The sequence below is a fragment of the Scylla paramamosain genome, unplaced genomic scaffold (genome assembly GCF_035594125.1).
Source record: "Scylla paramamosain isolate STU-SP2022 unplaced genomic scaffold, ASM3559412v1 Contig20, whole genome shotgun sequence".
Taxonomy (NCBI): Eukaryota; Metazoa; Arthropoda; class Malacostraca; order Decapoda; family Portunidae; genus Scylla; species Scylla paramamosain.
Genome location: NW_026973685.1, coordinates 185,001 through 192,500, shown reverse-complemented (window position 1 = coordinate 192,500; position 7,500 = coordinate 185,001). Strand labels below are relative to the sequence as shown.

General features: G+C 40.9%; 1 long non-coding RNA gene across 1 annotated transcript in view; it reads right to left on the bottom strand.

Annotated features, from left to right (window-relative positions):
* LOC135097447 (uncharacterized) overlaps window positions 1–859 on the bottom strand; it is a 1,796-nt gene extending 937 nt beyond the window's left edge. The window contains exons 1-2 of the long non-coding RNA XR_010265717.1: window positions 754–859; window positions 1–108 (exon numbers count right to left, since the gene is read on the bottom strand). The exon at window positions 1–108 is cut by the window's left edge and continues 937 nt beyond it. This is a non-coding gene — a long non-coding RNA (uncharacterized LOC135097447). The remainder of the gene's footprint in view (window positions 109–753) is intronic.
* Window positions 860–7,500: the final 6,641 nt, after the last annotated feature.

Sequence of the window (7,500 nt, the reverse complement as noted above, 5' to 3'; positions counted from 1 at the left end):
AGTGCATCTGTTGCAACAGCCAAGAAGTCATCTGTGACTGGTTTTGGTGATGGCCCTCCACCAGTCTTGAAGGACTCATGAAGAAATTTCTTGTGATTCTTCTTCACTCTGTAAGCATGAACATAATGTAGATTACTAAACAATGCCAGTAGTGCTGTACAGAATCTTCAGTTAGGAATGATTTGGACAAATATAATAATATTCATTTATTGTCTGTGTACTTTATTTCTTAATTCCATTTCTTATATTTCCAAGTAAAAAACTAACCTGAACCTAACCTGAACTTAACCTAATATTGCTGTTTACCATGGAGCTTTTCTTAAATATTTGCTAAAGAAAAAAATATTAATAATCCATTAATCATATAAAGGGCAGGTAAGAAATGGTATATGCTACTTGTGAGATACCAGCAAGCTAAAAACACCCCCCCTTAGACCAGCAAGCTTAAAACACCCCCTTTAGATCAGCAAGCTAAAAACACCCCCCTTAGACCAGGAAGCTTAGAACACCCCTTCTAGACCAGCAAGCTGAAAAACACCCCTTTACAGTACACCAGCAAGCTAAAAACCCAATTTAGATCAGCAAGATAAACACACTCCCTTTGTGAGAGGTAAACCTGAGTGTTAATTTAATTAATGAGATACACTCAGCTTGCCCTTACGGATGCAGCATGATGCAATATGTTATTGCTCTGCTAAACACAAAAATTCACCTGCTATACACAAAATATACAGAATATTTACATCCACTTACCGTATGTACTCCCAAGCCCGTTTGAGCTGGGTTACTGTCCTGGGACGTTCAGCAGGGTAGCTGAGGTTGAATTCAGCAGCTACTTCCTCCCAAGCTTTGTTTTTTTTTTCTTATCCCGTTGAAGTCTGTAGAATGATCCAACAGGATTTTCTTTGAAGTTATCACCTCAGACAGTCTCTAGCGTTGAGCATTTGTGAGTGCGACAGCTTTTTCTCGTGGAGAGAGGAGGAGAACAGAAGAGGCAGGCACACTCATGATAGCGGCGAAGCTGTGGGCGAAGTAAAGGTAGCACGTGGATTTGTTTATATGTGCTCAGGTCTACCAATATCGGGAGCAAAGGCTGCCAACTCTTCCGATAACCTCGTACGAACGTCGGGTTGCCGTTTTCTGTTTAAAAAATCAGCGCGCCAGTTTCGTAGTAGGATGCCCGACGTTGGGGATTCGGATTGCGGGCCAGTAACCCTAATGTTTAATGAATGTTTAATGAATGGGCCCACAGTCTCACACGTTCACCCCCATCCTTAACTATTTGCTGCTCCCTCCATTTTCACCTTTATACGAGCATTCTCCCTCCTTCCAGTATCCCCCCACCACACACACACACACACACACACACACACACACCTGCATTCCTTCCACCTTTACAGTCGTGGTTTAATGTTTTTCCCAGCCTACCATTGCACCTTAGTCTCACACGTTCACTCTCCATGCCTTTACCACACCCGCCCTTTGCCTTCCCGTACTCCTCTCCTTTACTTCCACTCACCCTCCTCCTCAACCCAGCTGGGGGCCACTCGTTTCGACAAATTTTCTCACATTTCAGCTCTTTTTCCTCTCTCTCTCTCTCTCTCTCTCTCTCTCTCTCTCTCTCTCTCTCTCACGGGAGTTGGCTTTATGGTACGTGCGTGGCTGTTGAAAGGTTGCAAGTTCGATCCCCGCTCCAAGCAAATTCTGGGTGGGAGAAGTACCGCTCTCTCCTAATCGTAGTTACCAGGTGTCACTTGCGACGCTATTACCTTTTTTACTCTCTCTCTCTCTCTCTCTCTCTCTCTCTCTCTCTCTCTCTCTCTCTCTCTCTCTCTCTCTCTCTCTCTCGGCTAACTTTCTCACTCATCCCCCGCTCATACTTACTTCATTCTCAACTTCCACACACTACACCACCTTCAACCACCACCACCACCACCACCACCACCACCATCACCACCACAGTATCACAAGCAGCAGCTCTCCCTCCGCCTCATGTATATACTAAAGGTGCTCTCAGTGAAGGCGGCGGTGCACTGACCCAGAACAAACATACATACACGCTTGCTTGCCCTTCTTTTTCCTTCCCTCACCGCCACCACCACCACCACCACCTCCATCACCTCCATCAGCATGCCACACACACACACACCTGATTTCTGCACTCCTTCCCACTCCCTCTCTCTCTCTCTCTCTCTCCCTCTCTCTTTTTCCCTCTCCTCCTCTGCAGCAGCCAAAAGTGCCTTCATCATTGCCTTCTTCAGCGTCCCCGTTCTCATCTTTAAGGTATCGGAGTGTATTTGTTGGTGAGGCATCCATCTGTGTCTATCCAGCCACCCAGCCGCCCAGATGTTGACTTTATCGATATATGCTCCCTCTAGCTTCTTTCCCCACCAGTCATCCTTCATTTTACTATGCATTTACTATGATTTCCCTTCGTTTCTTCCTTCCTTCCTTCCTTCCTTCCTTCCTTCCCTTCTTCCTTTCCTTGGCCTCTTTACTTTGCTGCTTCCTCCTTAAGGTTCTTTTCCTTCTTTCTTTCTTTTCCTTCCTTCAATACATACTTCACTCCTTCCCTCCGTGCTCCTCTCCTATCTCCTTTACCTCCTCCCCTCCTATTTTCTTATCTTTCTTCCTTCCCTCCATCACTCCTTACTGTCTTACTTCTACTTTCCATCCGTTTTTTTTCTTTCCTTTCTTCCTTTTCGACTCCATGCATCATTCATTTATTCATTCTTTCATTCTATATTCCCGCCCTTACTCCCTTACCGTATTTCTTCCCTCCCTCCCTCTCCCTCCCTCCCTCCCTCCCTCCCCCACAGCCCTTCTCGTTCCCGTTTCATCCTCGGCAGAATAAGAGAACTGAGGCAGCAGACTTAAACAAAAATATTAAAGCTAATCTCTGTCATAACTTCATGCCTCTCTCTCTCTCTCTCTCTCTCTCTCTCTCTCTGGTATCGTCATGTAACCCTGCCCCTGTTTCCTGGTCTCGTTTGTTTCCCTTTTCTGTTCTTCTTCCCCCCCACCGCCGGCTTTCCGCCACACGCTCGTCGCTACTCGTGCTTCCTCTCACGCGTCGGGCTTCTGGCTTCGGGCTTCGGGATCCTCGCCTCGTATCCTTTCGTAACCTTAATATCAAGTCGATGTACCTGCTCTGTTTTTTACTGTGTGTGGGAAGGTGGGTGATAGGTAAGTGGGTGGGTGTGTACTGTAGTTTCCCTGTCTGTATGTTAGTTTGTCTCTCTCTCTCTCTCTCTCTCTCTCTCTCTCTCTCTCTCTCTCTCTCTCTCTCTCTCTCTCTCTCTCTCTCTCTCTCTCGTTCCCTCCTTACTGCTTAAAGGAAAATTTTGTCTTTGTGTCCAATGTTGTTGTTGTTGTTGTTGTTGTTGTTGTTGTTGTTGTTGTTGTTGTTGTTGTTGTTGTTTTTGTTGTTGTTGTTGTTGTTGTTGTTGTTGTTGTTGTTGTTGTTGTTGTTGTTGTTGTTGTACTTATTTCCAGTATCATTATTATTTTATTATTATTATTATTATTATTATTATTATTATTATTATTATTATTATTATTATTATTATTATCATTATTATCACCATCGTCATCATCATCATCATCATCATCATAGTCGTCATCATTACATCTCATCTAAAAACAAAGATGCACTTCAGAAACTACCTCGTATTAAGATTATTTTATTTTCTTCTCACTTCTCTTTCTCTTGATCTTCTCTTCCATGATTTTCTTCCTTTTTTATTGTCCTGCTTTTTATTATGAGGCGAGCTCCCTCCTAAAAGGATGTTTCTTGTTCATCATTGAGAGTGATGAGAAGAACAAAGAAAAGAATGATCGTCGCAGCCAAGACATTAATACATGATGAAGGAGAAAAGAACAGGTAAAGAGAGAACATTATGACAACGACAGATGAGAATAACGAAGAAGAAGAAGAGGAGGAGGAGGAGGATGAAGAAGAAGAACAACAACAGCAACAAGAGCAAGAAATGAAGAACGACAAGAAGAACAAGAAGGAGAGAAAAAAGAAAAGAAAATGTTACAAAAAAAAGTTTAAACAAGAGAAAATAACATGCAAAAAAAAAAAAAACGAAACGAACGCGATGAATACAGAAATACCACCGCGAATAAATGATGATAAGAAAACCGGAGAAAGACCAGAAAATGTGATGAAACAAATGACATTACGAGAAGCGGAAAAAGAAATAAGCGATACGGATGCGCAACAAGCGGATCACGAACAAAGACACGAGAACTAGAGCAGTATTATTGTTGTTGTTGTTGTTTTTTCCACCCATCCACACTCTTCCATTATTATTGCTTCTTTCCTTTTCTCCTCCCGCACGGACGCTGAAACAATGCAAGAAAACCGGTAAGAAAAGAAGAGGAACAAAGAAAAAAAAAAAAACCTTGCTCTTTACTTCCATATTATTGCGCTGTAGTACATATGAATAACAACAACAACAGCAGCAATAGCAGTAATGAATAATAATAGCAACAAGCATAAAGAGAAGTTAAGAAGCGTTATTGTGAAAAAAAAAAATTAAAAAGTGAATAAACAGTGTGTAGCGTTATATAAAAGGTGTCATGAAGCCGTGAACTCCATACTAACGTCAGCTGCACTTCCTCTGTTCCCGTGAGCAATGGTACCCATAAAACATAACAGTAATTAAGTAATAAACACAGCTCTTCTCTCTCTCTCTCTCTCTCTCTCTCTCTCTCTCTCTCTCTCTCTCTCTCTCTCTCTCTCTCTCTTCAATGCTGAGTTCATTTGTGTAGTCATTACCATCTTCTTTTCATTATATATATTTTTAGCCTTCATGCCTCGGAGAATCCAACATTTTCTGATCTATTATTGTCTTGAAAAATCTTATAATCGCCGCCATTCAGAAATATTATGCCCTTGATACTTATAAGTCCGTTGAGTGTTATTATCTTACGGCAGTTTTTTTTTTTTTTTCCTCCTCTTGACGTAAACCCGTTCAGAGAGACTATATTGGATTCTGACTATACTTTTCAGAGACGCTTTGTTCCCTCACCACGACTTCACCGTTCTCAGTCATACATCAAGGAAAGGCTTTATTGTCCTCTATCATTAAAGCGTAAAGGTGAGCCGCGGTTAATCATAAGCGTTGGCATAGGGGCTCGGCACATGGAGTAGGGTAGCCAGTTCTTTGCTCAGCCGCCTTTACATTCCCAGTTATAGCTAACCGGTACACATTTTAATGCTTGGTCAACCTAGGAGCGAGCAATCGTCCTAAAAAAAACCCCGGCCGTAACCAGGATTCGAACTCGGGAAATCTTGCATTGTAGTCAGACGCGCTACAGCCTGAGCTTCCTTGGTCATACATCAAGTGAGACATCATGATAAGGCTGTGCAGTTCTCGCTCCACAGCTTTAACAGAGTGGGCATGGCTAAGAGAGTCAGCCTCCACCATTTTGCTGCGCCGAGTGTGTCGCCTACTCGTCGACACCTGCACCGCCGCCCACACGTGCGCTGAACCCTTGCCTCTCATTTTTTTATGTATGCTTTTTCTCTTGTTAACATTTGTAGCAAAAAGGAAAGATAAGATAAGCGTTCGTGAAAATCTCTGAATCATTTTTAACTAACGTTTTGAACGGTGAACAATAAATAGGAAAAAGTTTAAAGTATTCACTGTATACCCTCGACTCTGTCCCCCACGCCACAGATAACGAAATTCACCAGATGCTACGAGTACAATTCTGAATATTTATGTGCTAACGCCATCCAGAAATCAAAGAAACAAATTCAGCTAGAAACAAGCTAAAGGCTTCTCCTATAACAGTGTAGAATGAAAGAATGAAAGAGAATTGTGTCCTTTCAGTCCGTGTGGTCATGTAAAATTGTATCAACTGCCAAGTGTCGCAACGTAAACCTAACTAACGCGCTCAGACCTTGTAGTTTCCTGGTAGGAGAAATTTTACCTTTACCCTGAGAATTGTTGTATGACGTGTTACTGAACATTTGTTTGGGAACAGTGCGACTAAGGAATAAGAAAGGTGGATAAAGGTGATTTGGTCTTCAACAGGTGTAATGTTTTGTGTGTTTAGCCTGTCATTATGATAAAGGTAGATTCATTAGCTATTGCTCGATTACTTTGAACTATTAGAGAGACAATTAGAATTAGAATTAGAGACAATTTGTAAAAGAAAATGTCATTCAGGTGAGGAGCTGAACTGAAATTAAAAAAGTAAGTGAAGCGGCGAGATTAATCCTCATGAAGTATTCGTAGATTAGAGGGATGGGGGTGGCCATTGTACAGGTGTCAGTGTTCATAATCCACTTGCATGCTGAAGTATTTAAAGATAACAGGTAATATTGGAGTCTCCCCAGGATAATCACCGTGTCTTGCGCTGCTCACTGATCTACCACACATTACTCGTATCATCCACTTTGACAAAAAAGAAAATAATGATAAAAATATTTTCAGTAGATTCGTACCTCTTTGTGTAAATATTCGCTGCAATAAGAAAAATGATGCTTAGTGTGTATTTGATCTCCGTGCATTACAAGAGGACTTCATACCTTGCAGAAGTCCTGATATAACCATATTAAACCTCAACACTCCCTCGTGATTACAGCAGTCAATGGTCTTCTTGATAAGCGGGTAATATGCCACGTCCATTCTGGTCTCCGAGTGAATGCTGCCATTGCACCAACATTGCTGCGCCCTTCAGGATTTGGCGGGAAGGTGGAAGAGCCCATTCTCCCGTTTGAATTAAAGGTCTCTTGAGAACTTGCTCAGCGGCGGTCATTAGCCACATGCTGTCCTTGAGGGTGTTGCAGAAGTAGTGGCAGCTCCACGATCCTGACTTCCTCCTCGCACGTATAATTTGATGAAAATTTTCCTCCTCTTGGGAATAAGTTACAAGTTCATCCTCAGCCAATTAGATCACAATGAGCCTGGCTGCCAGCTAATGGGCATTCCCTGATGAAAAGCCCCTGCAGGTTGTGAAGATGACTGTAGTCTTGAAAAAGCAATTTTTATGTAAGAGGAACACTGGCACTGGCAACAAAATATATATATATATATATGTATATATATATATATATATATATATATATATATATATATATATATATATATATATATATATATATATATATATATATATACTCGTATATATATATATATATATATATATATATATATATATATATATATATATATATATATATATATATATATATATATATATATATATATACGAGTATATATATATATATATATATATATATATATATATATATATATATATATATATATATATATATATATATATATATATATATAAAAAGCCCACTGAGATGCCAGTCCTTAAGGAAAAGCCAAAAGGTTTAGCCAGAATTACTGGTAAATACGTGAGCTGTCAGGGAACGGAACGGAGCTTTCCATAATGATAAACGAATGTCTGTGTTTCTACCTCCTCTTAATACAGTGGAAGCACACACACTAGTCGCTGCTGGCAGCGCTCCAT